Source organism: Drosophila navojoa, chromosome 4, assembly GCF_054131105.1.
Source record: "Drosophila navojoa isolate 15081-1374.11 chromosome 4, UAZ_NAV_1.0, whole genome shotgun sequence".
Taxonomy (NCBI): domain Eukaryota; kingdom Metazoa; phylum Arthropoda; class Insecta; order Diptera; family Drosophilidae; genus Drosophila; species Drosophila navojoa.
Window position 1 is genome coordinate 10,189,387 of NC_142892.1, and position 16,514 is coordinate 10,205,900.

Sequence of the window (16,514 nt, forward strand, 5' to 3'; positions counted from 1 at the left end):
TTTACATGTATTTTGGAATGTAAATATGTATATGTGCTTCTATGTTTGTATGTATATGTATCCTTATAGTTGAACATGAATGTATGCAAGTCCTTAGGTATGTGAGTATGCATGTGTTTGTGTATGTATTTGTACATTTATACATTTATATTATAGTATATTTATTATATTATTTTATACAATATTATATTATATTATATTATATTATATTATATTATATTATATTATATTATATTATATTATATTATATTATATTATATTATATTATATTATATTATATTATGTTATATTATATACATATATACATTAATATTATATTTATACATATATTATCAGTATATATTTATATATACATTTAAATTCGATTTCCATACATATATGTACACACGCATATAGACATACATATGCACACACGCCTTGTTAATCCTTTTCACACTCGTCTAACTGCATCTCTGAGCTCATGCATTTATTATGTTGTCTAGTGTAATATTTAGGGGAGCGTTTGATTATGCCAGCTATAGAGCCAATACTCATGAAATATTGAAAAGCTGCGGGTCCGGGGCAGGTATTCTCCACCATGTGGGCGTGGCCACGGCAAGAGGCGTAAGTGTAGGGGTGTGCGTGTCACGCGGCGCACACGAATGATGAAATATGCATGAAATTGACTTTTATGCCAAGCTAAAATCACGGCATCTGCATAGACGAGCCAAAAGCCCCCCGTTCTGCTGGGCGGGGCGAAACCCCAAACATTGTTGTTTTGGGGTTATGTAACTTTAATTGAAATGTAAACTGTAAGCCGCACGCGACTCAAATGAGTAAAGCGACATTTTAATGTGCCAAACAATGGAGCCAGCCCACAGTTAACGAGCCGCGAGAGCGACCCCCAATAAATTGTCCATTTTAAATAGCGTTTACACACACACACTCACATAAATGTATGTGTTTTGTTTTTTCACATGTTAGCGCATTTTAATTGCGTCAAAAAGTCAAATGAATACGCGAATGGTTCAAAAATGGTTAAGCACTGGCCAACATAGGCCGCATTATGCATAAACATATCAATGTGTTTATGGCTCGGCTGCCCATAATGAATATGAAATGAGACCAGGCCTAATAATGTTAAATATTTGCATTTTTTTGTTTGCACTCTGCTGTGGAACAGCAATTTGTAGTTTTAAAGTGTTTAGTGGCATGGGAAGGCAAAGAAATATATATGTATATGGGAGCATAATGAGAAATGAAACTGGAAAGACGCAAGACATAGCATAAGCAAGGATCTATACTTAGATTTCTATAGATGTTCGAGTATAATGAGCAAGACATTGAGTAAGCAATGCAAGGACTTGAGATAAAGTCTAGCAACAGACAGATTCTAGGATATTATTTTATACAGACGAGCTCAGGCTCAGACTGAGATTCTAGGATATTACTTTTTACAGATAAAGTCTAGCAATAGACTGAGATTGTAGAGTATTACTTTATACAGAAGAGCTCAGGCTCAGACTGAGATTCTAGGATATTATTTTATACGGAACAACTCTCTAATCTCAGGTACTCTTACATAACTCAAGCTTCATATTCTCTCCTGCTATGAATGAAGATTAGGGAATCCATATTTGGCCTATGCATGAGCATAGACAACCCAAGATATACATATGCATATGTGTATATAAAGATATGGAAATATTTACGTCGCTTCGAAATGCATTAAGTCGCAAAATACTATATCCTTAATTGATAACTCAAGATGTATATAAATAAGAAGGACATCAGGATATGGCAATGAAAAACATACTACATATATCTTCTAGAGCCTTTCAGCTAAGCCTAAAACATTGACATCACTTGGGTGACTTTTGACTCTCTCTTGAGATCTATCAAAAAAGTTTCAGCAGCTGCTTGACTAAAATAGAGTATTCCTATTGCTTCCACAAAAATAGCACAGCAGCCTCTTAAAATTACTATTTAAGCCAACTCTCTCTTGAGATCTATCAAAAGACTAAAAACGAGTCTAATGCAAGCATTCATAACAGCCTCTTAAAATCATCCTTTAAACAACTAAAATACGTTGTACAACAATTTCTATGCAACTTCGCTTGCTGCAACTGGAAAACCTGTGTAAAACCCATTAAGCCTGATGCATAGCTACAAAATTTAGCCCAACTGCCGCTGATCTCTGTTAACTTATATAAAATGTGAAATATAAGTCAACTTGAGGCATGCTTTGCATGCATATATATGCACATATAAATATGTATATATATATATATTTTTATATACGCATACTTATGTGCTGAAAAAGTTGCAAGCCTGCTGCATACGGCCGTACAAAACAATGTCGCCTGTGTCGTAGCTGTTGCTGTTGCTGTTGCTGTTGTCGCCGCTAGATAATAAATGACCGGCCATTAAATTGCAATTAAAAGCTCATATGTGCACATAAACTTTACGCCAGGCAGCCCAACCAGACGTCGACAGACGCGGACGCAGGGACAGACAGAGTCAAACAGACAGACGGGCCCAAACCGAGAATTTGCCTATAGCCCACGGACGAACGCATTATAATGAAAGCCAGAAGCATTCGCTAGCAGGATAATAGCCCGTATAATAGTAAATTTAACAGTTGGCTTGCTCCAGCTCCATTTTCCACTGCAGGAGCTCAGTGCTCAATAGTCAGCAGGTCGCACAACTGGTAAACAAATTACGCGCCAGCCAACCGCCCACCGCCTACCGTCCCTCGCTCAAGGCCCAAGCACTGCGCTCAAACCCAAGCCAAGGCAAAAATCCCATGCCAAATGGCCATTCGGCTACTTTTCTTACATAATTGACATAACGTATACGTAATATGCAACCGCCTGGGCGCACAGCCTACTACAGAGTGTGAGTGTGTGCGAGTGTGTGTGAGTGCGAGTGTACGAGTGTGTGTGTGTAGTCAATTAGAAAATGTGCATTGTACATAATTAAGATTTATACACACATTGAACAACAGTCAATGCGAACAGTATTCGTATATCTGCATAGCAAAGTGACCAGAAAATATTCTAGGTCTGGCCACAATGAATCGCAAAAGCCCCTGCAGGGCATGCGAATATGTATATATAGATAAGCGCTATATAGTTGCTAAGGCACATTTATGGGTATTGTAATCATAGATTATGAAATAAATTAAGGATAGACCTCCCCTTGCTATATCTTAACTCTCCTGCCTAACTGACCCAAGTACGGAAATATATTCTCAATCACATTCTGATAAAGTAGTACCATTTTACCTCAAATACTTCAAATACATCATTGACATGTGTTACTCATATCGATATTCATCGATAAACTAGGGCTTCAGCATATGCCTGAATGGCCAGCTCGACTCAATCAAGTACAGGGTATCTCGGCTAGGAAAAATGGAACGCTTAGCGCATTTTGCGAACGCCACCGACTGGATGCAAATTTCCATTAGCCATGCAAACGCAAAACTAGCCGCCATTTATCTGTCCAACTAGGCGGGCTGCGGAGCCAGCAGCGGATAGTCATCGGCCTGGCAATAGTTAAAATTTACTGCCCAGTTACCAAACAGCAAGAGCTGAGGCAGAGGCAGCAGCAGAGGCAGAGGCAGAGGCAGCGGCAGCGGCAGCAAGTTGCAAGTTGGCAATATGCATACGCATTTTATGCGATGCAGCAAACGACGCGACGTCGCAGCAGAGAATGGAGAATGGGGCCATTTTAATGGAAATTTTTATTGAAAGCCAACAAAGCGCTCAATGGCCCAGCTAATGGCGTTAGTTGGCCAACTAGAGGAACCACACTAAAGTAGCTTAAAACTTCAAATGAAAGCAACGGCTTCACTCTCTCTCTCTCTCTCTCCCTCTCTCTCTCTCGCCTTGCTTCTTCTCTTGCCTCAACTTTCAGTAAAAGTGTTGCAATAATTTTCATGAATAAATTATAAATATGCTTTGCAGCAAACTGTGACAGAGAACTAGCTGAAGGCATAAGGAATGCGTTATCGATCACACGCTTTATATTTTTATATAGTTAAATGCTTAAGTATTACTTATAGTTTGCCATAAGAAACTTATTTAGATTGATAAATTTTTTATATGGTATATTTAGTTAAGAATCAAATCAAATCGATATGATCTACTACAATAACTAGTTTTTACACAACAAACGTAGCAAACAGATTAATCGATAACTAAAAAGTTTATTCAAATTATTCTGCTTGCTAAAAATTTAAAATAAATTTACTGAACGTAGTCAACAATACTTTCTGACTGACTAGGTTTAAAAAAAAACGATTAATCGATAACAAACTAAAAGAATATTTTAACATATGGACAAAGCTCCAATGAGCTAGGTAAAATACTGATCAATTTAAATAATATTACTAATAAATTTTGATCATTTATTATTCTGTTAAATTCGCCCATTAAAATAAAGAAACCATGTATCGATTATCGATATCAAAAATCATATATTCTTACTTACTTATAGACCAAAAACCCCATGAAGCGATAACAACATATACTTCAACTCAAACTTTCGATAAATATATTGAACAGCCACGTTAAACTTCATGAAGCAATTCCCAGCATACTTAACTGTGAATTTATAGAATATGAACGCTAAGAACTGTAAGTATCTTTAACATCGCCCTTTATAACTTACTCAGAAAAATCGCATTTGCAAAGAACTTGAAGCTAAATGGAATTTCATAGTATCTCCGTTTCTTGCCTCCTGGTAAAGAGCTCTGTGCATATATATTTATTAAAAAGTGCCTTTGTCTTTGAGCACAGCAGGAGGACGGACAAAAGGAATGCAGCCAATAACGTTATCGTTTCCATTATTTTCATTTTATTCTTCATTTTTTTTCACAATTCATTGCCAAAGGCCAAACAAATAGCTTGAGCGTTGAGTGGAGCAAAAGTATTTGCTGCTCGTAATTACATGGAAATGTGCACGCATTAAAAATTAATAACTAACTGCCGTTGCGCCCACAATGCTGTGGGAGTGGCAAACAAACAAATATCAATAAAACAACAAAAGCAAAGGCAAAACGAAGGGAACGAGGCGCAGATTTAATAAAGTGTATGAAATTAAAAGAGGCAACAAAGGCGACTTATTAAGTATACGCCGTGACGGACAGACAGACAGAAAATAACGGCGCATACATATTGGCATTTTAATCGCAGATTATGAAAACTTTAAATTGATGAAAAATATGCAGACATATATTTACATATTTCTTTAAAAGAGAAATACATATATATTTATAATAATTAATTGATACAATGAGCAATTTAAATCAATGAAAGAGAAGTTTGGTCTATGAGTTTTAATTACCTGTTTTTATTCTCTTCACTACCTACTTCTTGCTTCTCTTTACTATACATCTTCTCTTTTACTTTGTACTCTTCTTTGCTGCTGATCTTAGATCTCTGCTGAGCTCATCCTGCTCTGTTACCATTTTCCCTGCTCAGGCCTCTTCTATCCTATCTGTTCTATTCTTCCCTTCTTCCCATTTAATTCTCCTATCTCTTTTATATCTCTTACTTCAGCTCAGTGCAACATTATCTCTTAATTTGTTGATATGCAATATTTCGCCTAAAATGTTATTAAATAAATTGCAAATATTTAAGCCCGAATAGTCGGGCGCAAAAAGACATTCAAAGCTAGTACCAAATAAACAGAAACTGAAAACAAAGCAGAGTGCAGAGCGAAAAAAAAGAAAGCATTCCAAGTGAACGCTCAGCCCACAGCCCCATTCAAAAATATTGCACAATTTCCATAAATCGCAAAGGGCGAAGAGCGATAGAGAGAGAGAGAGAGCGACAGAGATGAGGAAAAGAGAAAAACTCTTTTATCGATGAGCAAAAGCAAAATGCAGAAGCGAAAGCCTCACCAATAACAAAAGGCAGGCAAACTGCTGTTAAACTGTTGTTTAAACGCATTGCCAGTGGGAGCGGAGCAGGAGTGGGGCAGGGCGTGCAGTGCGAGGGCAACTGCAAATTGGAGGAGTTTTGTGGCCCATTGTGAGACGACGCCGGCACAGGAACCACAAGCCGCACACCCACAACGCAGCACTCAGGCCACAACAACCACACACCCACTCACACTCACACACACACACGTACTCACACATGGCTAGCAATGTATTGGGTATTGTAAAATCCCTTTGATTTTTTGCCGCACCGTTGCAAACAGCAATTTGGCAAATCCTTTCACAATCAAAATCAACCGCAGATGAAATTTTCCCCAAAAATTGCTAGGCAAAAAGGGCGTGAGTTTGAACTGCGTTTGCGGCGCTCCATAACTGTGCCCATATGCCCGACGAAGATTAAATACACTAGCGAGATAAACGAAGCCGATTACACTAAGCTCATCTTGGCCACAATTCCATTTGCAACAGTTTAGAGCGCACTTAACCAAGTCGCATTCCAGCTGGAGGACTCGTAACTTTATCGATATACATGTGTATATTCAGCAGTTGTGCCAAGGGTATTTGAGGCACGTTTTTCTTTCTGGGCTGTTCCGGCTGCACTCCGAAAATCATTCGACAGTTAAACGAAAAATTAGCGTTAAGTGTTGCGTTGCCTCAGAGTTTGGCTCTTGACGTGGCTGTCGTTCATTTTACCTGTACAGGTGCTTAAGCATTTTACGAGCAACTGTATTCAATTGGGAACTGCAGCTGCCAGTGGCAGGCAGGGCCTGTCTCACTGCCTGACAGCCTGACTGCCTGCATTACGCATACGCCGCGTGTTAACTGCGCTTAAAAGTCAGGCCAATAAGTTGCAGCTTGTAAATTGCCTCATCTCGTTGACTTGTTGTTGTTGTTGTTGCTGTTGCTGCTGCTGTTGCTGTTTGTGTAATGAAAACTTTTACAACGCCATATGCAGGCTATTAAATAACAGCACACACACACAGACGCACACGCACATGCCTTGAAATATGCAATCAAGCTCATTTATACTCATTAAGCGCTTATGTGCAAAGCGCATATAAGAAGAACAGAATGCACAGGAGAGGATGAGCACGACAGAGGTTATACACACATATGTATATGTATACATACATCAGACTAAGATTGAGAGTAGCAGAAGATGTGAAATGCTTATAGAAAAGTTCATAAAACAGTTATAGGAAAGGCCATTAGATATAAGAACGGGAGAAGGGTTTATGTGAAGCTTAATAGCTAAAGTTTCAGCAAAGCAAGAGATTCAGAGGACGTTAAAAACTAAAAAGAGATGAGATTGAATAAGAAAGACTAAGAGATGGGATGTAAGAGGTAAGAGTTATAGGTGAGAGAGCAGTTATAATAGAAGTCAATTTGACACTGAAGGAATTTCACACAATTATCATATGCATATCTTATTTTTAATTCCAATAAATTATTATATATATAATAAAAAGTAAAATGAACATACAAGTAAAAAACAATTTCGAATAATTCCACGCAATTTCTTCATTATAAAAATATGAGTATAACAAAAATATATCATTTAATATAAGCAGCAAATAAATGGCCGCCCCATCAATGAGTTAGGGCCCCTCGCCATATGGCGAACGTCCCTGTTGAACGGCGAAGCGATGCGATGCGATGCGTGTGCGTATTTTTTCCCCCTCTCTCTCTCTCTCTCTCTCTCTCTCCTCTCTCTCAGTCTGCCCGCTCTGCTGCTTAACTCGACTTGCCTGCTAATATGTTTCTGATGTCTTCCAGAAGGGGAAGCTGCCTGCGCCTTAACGTAGGCAACAGTTTGTGTGTGTGTGTGTGTTTTTTTTTTTTACTTTTACTTCATAGTCTCGGTAGCTGCTCAGTCTGCTCGCTTGAGTCTTGGGCTCTATATGCTGATTACTTTGCAGCTGTAGCTATTCGGTATATGAATTTACTGCCGCTCGCTGCAGCGCACCAGCTTAAGTAATTAACAAATTAAAATATGTATGCGATAGAGGAATATTCTCAGCTCTCCACTCAGTTCCGGGCAGTGCTGCAGTTCGTTGACAAGGCTGTAAGGGTGAAGATTTAAGGCAGCACTTGCATAAAAGAGCGCCACAGACTTAAAAGCATTTCAGCTAAGCATTGCCATTAACAATGTTACGTATACGCAATGTGAGCTTAAATGAAGACAATGAAGACAATGATGGTGTATGTCATGGGCAGAGCAAATATAGTTGGATGAAGATTTGCATTTGTATTATTCATTTCAATATTCATGTTAATAAATGAGCATCTAGTCAATATATATTGGATGATAGTTTTACTACCCTGATGATGATGAGGTGATCTGCTGTCAGTTATATATGTATAATCAGTCATTAGTAATATTAAATTTCCTGCATCAGTTTGTTAACTTCTATATATCCCATTTTAGGCAAAATAAATCGATTAATGTTCGATAAATATGGAAATCAATCGGGAAACTATATAATTTTTTGCTAATTAATATACAGAATAACAAATCTTAATGACAGTTGCAAAATTCGATAACATTTTACTAAATGCTCGATAAATATTCGATAGCACATTAAAACGGAAAATTATCGAAAAATTACTTTTGTATAAACAATCCATAAAAAACAAACAACAAAAATCAGCCTAAGACGATTAAAATTATATTCGATTAATTATATGCAACTTATGCTAAACCATTTATTATTCATGCCAATTTATGCATAGAAAAGTCAACAACTTTAATAGCAAATTTATTGAGGAAATATTCAAAACATTTCCATCAAAAAGGGCGTAATTTACACACGTTTAGCGACAGCTGCTAGTTGATAATAGTTTCTGGCCAATTCTGGAAATGTCAATGCCGTGTCCGTAACCGAAGCGACTGCCCGAAAAGCTGTCGCATCAACAAAAGCCCCATAAATAATTTCGTTCGCAATTCAATTTCCAGCTAAACGCCGGCGTCACATTTGACAGAGTGTTGGAGTTATGCCTCAGCGAACACCCTCTTGGCCAATTTGGTAGTGGCAACTGTTGCAAAATGCACACTTTTCACACCCGGGGCACACCGACTGCCGCAAATAGTATTTAGAGTGTGCCTGTGTGTGTGTGTGTGTGCGTGTGTTGGCAAATCGCATAAATCATACGCCCAGTTGTACACGAAGGATACTCAAATACTTGGATACTTGGCTACTTGGGGCGTTAATTGTAAATAAATAACATATTAAAATTTCCAGTCAATAAGTTTAAGCCGTAATTAAAAGTAATAATGTGCACAGCAATACGAAGAAAACGTTCGGTCGACTTCAGTACCTGCTGGCAGGATGCCCAGCCAGCAGCCAGGACCTGCGAGAATTGCCCCTGCTGCTTCAGCTGTTGCTGCCAACGGCAGGCGTCGCAAACTTTTGCGAAAAAGGTCAATTAAACTGCATTAAGTTTAATAACTTTTGTGCAAACGAACGAACGAACGAACGTTTGGTTCGAACGTACTGGCGCACTGTTAACATGTATCTGCAGAGCCAGCCCCTTTCCTGCCCTGCCCTGCCCAGCCCAGCCGCCGACCATATTAAAACGAAGGCAAAAGGCTTTTGGCCAGCGGATTATGTACAAAACAGACATAGGGGTCCACAAAAACGAGGGAACACGCTACGAGTAGAACGCAACATATTGTGCGGCTGGCCACACGCAGCGTCAACAGCAACAATAACAAGCAGTTAGACGGGGCATGCACAGCCATAGGGATACCCTGTGGTAGGTAGGTATATACTGGATCTCTGTCTATATGGAATGGAGTATATATAGGCAATTGAAGTATATGATTTCTTATAAATTGCTTAGTTTCTGTAAATCATTTAGTCGCCCCCTGCTTAGTGAAAATATTAAAATCTAAGGGGGAAGACTGGAAGACCTGACTTTTTCATTCCATCTCTGTTTTTCTGTTTCGCTCCCTTTCTTAATCTCTGCACTATAATTGTGTCTTTCATTCAATCCCGTTCCCCAGTACTCAGAAGTAAGCCCAGTGTTTATCTCCTTTCAGATAGATATATCAGATCTTTCTTTCTTTCACAGCCTGTTGTTCAGCCACTATCACTAGGGGGAGTCCCGCCTTTTTTTCTTCTGCTTAGATTAACCTTCTTACGCTGTCGTCCTTTGTCTTTATCTCTGTATCAATTTTGGCAGTCGATCTCTCTACCTCTCTTGATCTACATCTTCTCTTTGTTTCTCTCTCTTTTCATGTGTTTCTTTTTCTTTAACCTCTGCATCTATCTCTGTTTCTCTCTTTCCCTCTCTCTACCTGCCCACTGTTTTCTTCTCTGCCTCTTTTTGGCTCTGTTTATCTATGTCTTTCTTTCTTTACTACCAGCTCAGTCTCTTTCTCTCTCTCTCTCTCTCCTTTTCTCTCTTTCTCTCTTTCTCTGATTTCATATCACTCAACCAACCAATACTCACTGCAAAAACTACATTATAAACTGCTTATGCAATTCAGAGGCTAAACCGATAACATCTTCGGGTAAACACGATGATTCATTTGACGGCATCCGCAGTCAGCTCTCCGTCTTTTTGCTGCACAGCTTTATTATACCCCTTTGACCTTGGTGCTACTTGCTGGGTATGGCAATAACATACATAGGTAGCAACACCTGTTTATGGTTTTTCGGCACAGCATTTTACAACTGCCAGGCCAAGGGAAGGATGCTCACAAGCGCACACACACACACACACAAAGAGAGAGAGAGACAGAGAATGGTCGTCTGTTGTGTCGTTTGGTCGAGGCCAAAAGTTTTCGTAGCCAACTAATTTTTTCCTGTCAACTGCACAGACGACAACAAAAAAGCAAAAGGCGACGGCGACGGCGACGGCGACGGCGACAACGGCGTCTTGGCGGGAAACTTGCCAAAAAAGAAGCCAACAGGGCCGCAGAGCGAAAGAGAGGGAAGACAGAGCCAGAGCAGAGCTGAAGGTGAAATTAAATGTAAGCAGCGCAGGATATACGAAGGATGTGCGTGTCTTGGCTCTTGCGTGCGTGTGTGTGTGTGTGTGTGTTGCCATTTGCTTACGCCTGATTATGCGTTTGCATGCACATAAAGGCAAAAGTCAAACAGGAGACAAACTTCCTCGCCAGACCAACGGCAAACAGCAAACAGCAGCCGTTCGTTCGCTTTGGCTACCTTTTTTTATTATCATTATTTTTATTTTTTATTTATTTACGTGCGCTTTTGATGGGCCTGACAGCAGGTGTTTGCTCTGTGCGCGTGTGTGTGTGTGAACAAATTTGATGGCATTTTATGCCATTGCAGATCAGCTCAAAAACTGCCGACCAAGCTGGCCCCTGCCCCAGCCCTGCCATAAAAATAATGCGAACTTGGGAGCTTGCGTGCCGCCCCGGCCCCAACGCATCCTCCAATTGCTCCAGCGTGTCTCTTGCTCCTTTCGCCAGTTCATTTGCAGCACATAATATGTGTGAGTCGCTTGTGTCATGCAATCTTCAAGGCTTTCAATTGTATGCAAACCTAATCATATCTAGTGGCAGTTAGGGCAGAGAGAGGAGGCCTGTCAAGAGAGTCTACTCATTCTGTTAGTTCCTCTTCATATATGATTAACTAGCAGCAGTCCATGTTTATCCTTTTGTCTCTTATGTGATCTTTCACATATTCAAGCTTTATAGATGTCTATGTATAGTAAAAATTATATTGTAATGATTAATTATATTGTAATAATATTGTAATAATACACTTCCATCATATTTCATATGTTTTCCTTCTCTGTCATCATGGTTCTCAATATCTTTCTACATATACGTATATATGTATATCTCTCTCTATCTTTGTCTCTAGTCTTTTATTTTCTATCTCTTTAAGTCTTTCTATCTCTTTATATATTTCTCTCATTCATTTCCCTCTCTCTCCTCTTATATTTCTTTCTAGCTTTTATTTCCCATGCGTCTAACTCTCTATTTCTGTCTCTATCTCCCATTCTTTATGTTTCTCTACGTCTTTCTCTCTCTCTGCTCTTGCTCACTTTCTATTTCTGTCTCTCTACCTCTATCTCTTTCGTTCTCTGTCTTTATCTCTCTCTCTCTCTCCCTCTCTCTCTCTCTCTCTCTCTCTCTCTCTCTCTCTCTCTCTCTCTCTCTCTCTCTCTCTCTCTCTCTGCATACTCTCTCCATCACTAAACTATCTCCCACACATATATTTATTTCAAATGCCTTCACTATCTCTTTCCCTTTCTGGCAGGGCAGTATTAGTTTCTCTTCTATTCTCATAGCTTCAAGTATTCCCGTCCAATTAATTTCTATTTCCAAACACTGAAGTTCTTCCACTAAAACAGCTCCCATTTTATATATTATTCAGTTTTTTGTTTTCGTTGTTGTTGTTTTCTTTTAATAATTTGTAACACGCCCACTCGAATGCATTTCGAATTGGCGTTGCCAGCTCCCACGGTCGGTGCTTTAATAGGTGTCATGCCAACAGTTATCCGCTTTTATTTGCTTTTCATTCTTTTGTTTTCATGTTTCGGTGTCTTTTCTTTAATTATGAATACACAGTCCCACACACACACACACAGACACACACACACACACAGACACACACACACACACACATGGTCTGCCCATTGGCCCATCAAATTGTCTGCAAGGTAACAGAGTATTAAGAATTTTTCAGCGGCAGCAGTTTTTTGACCAGCCCAACGAGAGAAAGAGAGGGAAAAAGAGAGACAGAGAGAGACAGGAAGTGGCAGCTGGGCGGCGGCGGGGCGTGGCTCTATGGCAACGCAAGCCGCTTAACGCAACCAACTGCCAAATGTAAATATACTCCAACCCCAAGTAAAGACCAGCAGCATGGTATGAAAAAAAAAGTGCTTATACTATATAAAACTTTCTTAATAATACAAAAATAAAAATAACAAAAAAATACGTTCATTCAAGGCGCAGCAGAGCCGCAAGCGGAATGCGCATTGTTTTCAGCTTTTCGGCAGCAAAAACAACAACAACAAGTGGGTAAATTCAGAACGGAACTGGGCAACTGGGAGCTGAGAGCGGGGAACTGGGAGCAGGAGACGGCAAGGCAGCGCCGAGCACAGCGCAGCGCAGCGCGGGCTGCGGCGCGGCTTGAGGAACTTAAAAACTTTGGCCATATCCCGCAGCTATGAACAACAGCAATCAATTTTCACATGCCGGCGAACAAATGTGCCGCAACGGGCGGCCCAACGGGCCCGGCTGCGACTCCAACTCTGGCTGGGATGGCGGGGATGGCGGGGATGGTGGTGGTGGTGGGCTGGGGTACTTTTTAAAATTATAATGCGGCAGCGTGTGCGCGTGTGAAAATGCCGTCATGGCCATCATCAAACTGGGCAAACACACCACTGGACACCAGACGAGGCCAGAGCTGTCCAGGCCAGTCACATCCTGGCCATTCCTGCCCAGCACTACACATATATTTACCAAGCGCTTCACATTACGTCCAGTTCCATCAAATCAGTGCGGACACGCCCACGCCCACGCACACCATTCACACGCCTCCATCGTGAGCGCGTCGCTGATTAATTTCTCGTTTTTGCGCCATTTTCTATTTGTCTTGGTCTTGGTAATTACAACAAGTTCCCTCGCACAAGATAAACACAGCATCTGAAGCAGCGGCAGCATCCGTGGCAACAGCATCCGTAACATCTGCCGGAGCCAGCAGCCAGAAGCTGCCCGGCGAGAAGTGATTCGCAGCTGGGTGAATGCTTCCGGTAATTGAATCAAATGAAGCAGCATTAGTAAGTATTAGCTTCTTATGCAGCCAGCCGCCGCTACACATTGCATAACTCTGTTTGTTTTTTTCCAAATTAATTTTTAATTTAATAAACGTGTTTAGAGGGCGCCGGCCAGAGAGCGATACGGAGCTCGGAGCTCGACGTGAGCTAGTTTACCAGCAGCGGATGCCAAGGGGCGGCATGGCAAAAGAATTGAGTGTGTGTATATAATGTATATATATACATATAAATATGCCATGTTATAGAGTTTGCTTGGCTCCGAGATGCCCTGTAAATGTGTAGAATTTGTTAAATAATACAAAAATAGAAAACTTTCATTAGATAGGTTAAGTATACCTCTCTAAATAGGATATTAGTAGTCGAGCAAAAGCCACTTTAGTTAATGCATGGCATGCTTGGCTCGGAGATGCTCTGTTATTATATAGGAAAAGATGAAAATATATGGAAATATCACTAAAAAGTGAAAAAATATCCCAGCTGCCATAATTTCTATGTTATTAGAATTCTCTATAAATACATACACAAGAGAACAGTTTCTACTCTTCTAGCTCACATCTAGCACATTTACAGGGTATTCGAAAAAATATTATCTTTCTTTTAAGTTCTCTAGACAAAAGCTTGCTAAATTAACGTTGACTTAGCTCTGAGTAAACTTAAACATTTCTTTTTATTATAATTGTTTAACGGACTTCATTAATATAATCAAGCAAAAAGTTTGTAAAACCTGCGCAAAACTTTTTTATGCCTCAACAGATATATATATTTATATATGTACTTATTCAGAAACTAAGTTAAGGAATGTAAATTGTACAGCAGACATTCAACTAGCTAAAAATAAAATATTATGTCGACTTAAGCCCAATTTGAAAATCTTAAAAAACAAAGGACACAAAAAAAAATTTCTTTTTTAAAGATATCCATTTAGCTATTATTACGTCTAATAAACCTTATGACAATGTAATACCCTAATGCTGGTCTATGCCGGGACTTAAAAGTATATGAAGTACATAAATAGACGAAGAGCGGGCGTGGCAGGCAGGCAGGCAATTTCAGTTGGTCAGCAGATTTTCGCTGTTTCGCGAAGCCCCCAAAAAAAAAAAAAAAACAGAAGTAAAGAAATAATGAGAGAGAAAGAGACAGAAAGAAGCGAAAATAAAAGTAAAGCAAGACAGCACAAAGCGCAACGGGCAGCAGAGGACATAGAGAGAAGGAATACGTTTTCCAAGATAAACGGAAACAAGCCAAGATGGAATTAATTTTCCGCTTTGAACAAACAAGCGGATGTAAATAAAAAGCGAACCAGCGAACGTTTTCTGCGTCAAAGTGAAAGCGCTGGGGTCGGGGCAGAGCAGGAAGCGCACCCAAAGAAGACCAAAGTAGACGGGCAGCCGCAATGGCTTAGACATACCTTACCGCCCTCTGCCCCACCGCGCCCCCTCCTACTGCTGCTGCTGCTGCTGCTGCTGCTGGTGTTTTTGTTTTTGTTTTTCGTGAAGCTGTTTAGGCGCGCGCGTCTGCCAAGTTTTGGTCCACGGCGAGAGGCTGGCCCAAGTTATGTGCTGTTAATGACTGTACAAGAAGTTTAATTGTATGCCCAGCCTTAAGCCGAGCGAGTCGAAAGATGGGGCGATTCAGATAGGCGCGACAAGGCTGAAGAAAGGCGTGTGGTTGAGGGAAAGAGAGAGAGAGTAAGAGGATAAGACCGAGAGTAGTGGGAATAGTGGGCACACACACACACACACACACACAGACAAATGCCTATTGACAAATTGCAATTTAAATAGACAGCAATAAGTTAAACAGACGCACATGGACACATGGAACAATTGGGGGGAATATATGAGACAGACATAAAGCACGCAACGTCTAATTAGTTTGGCTGCTCAGGCGATAGATGAAGATACAGCGCTTATAGAGATGGACGATAGTTCGACTATTGCTTGCGCATTTAATTGAGCGAGAGAAAGTGGATGAATGAGGGTTAGTAAATAATATAGTGTGTATGTATGTGTGACAGAGGGGAGAGAGAGCAAATTTTGGAATAAGTACTGACGAGCCTTCAAAGACGATGTGTGCATTATATAAATCTATTAAAATAATATATTAAAAATATATGTATATAAATATTTTAATATTTAAAAACATTAAAATATATATAAACAAAAATGAATAATATGATAATTTTTTTATTATTATTATTATTTTTATGTATTATTATTATTATTATTTTATTTTTATGTATTATTATTATTATTTCTTTTTATGTTATATTATTATAATTTTTTTTATTTTTATGTATTTTTATTTTTTTATGTATTTTTTTTTTAAATTTTTTTTATATTTATGTATTATTATTATTATTTTTTTATGAATTATTATTATTTTACCTTACTTCTCTTTTTAACGCCCCTCGGTTATCTTAATATATTTTTGAACACTTAAAGATAAATTTTATAGTTCCACAAAATTTTATTTTCGACATCCATTCATCACTTGCGAATTGTCCCTTCAGTTGCCCAGCTCAGCCTGCGATAGTTTTAAAGTGTCATCCCTAGCTGATAAATGCATTAGGACATTATTTTTGTGGCTAACTCAGTTACATGTATATATTATATTATATTCCATTCCATTCTCTATTCCCTTCTATTCTATTCTATTATATTCCGTGCTAGCAGAGGCCAGACCTGGCATCGTTTCTCTTGCTGTTGTTGTTGTTGTTGTTGTTTGTGTAACAAATATTGATGAAACATTTACGCACATACGCACACAATTAAACACGTTTACTCACGCAGCACACACACACACACACCACATGCATACATAG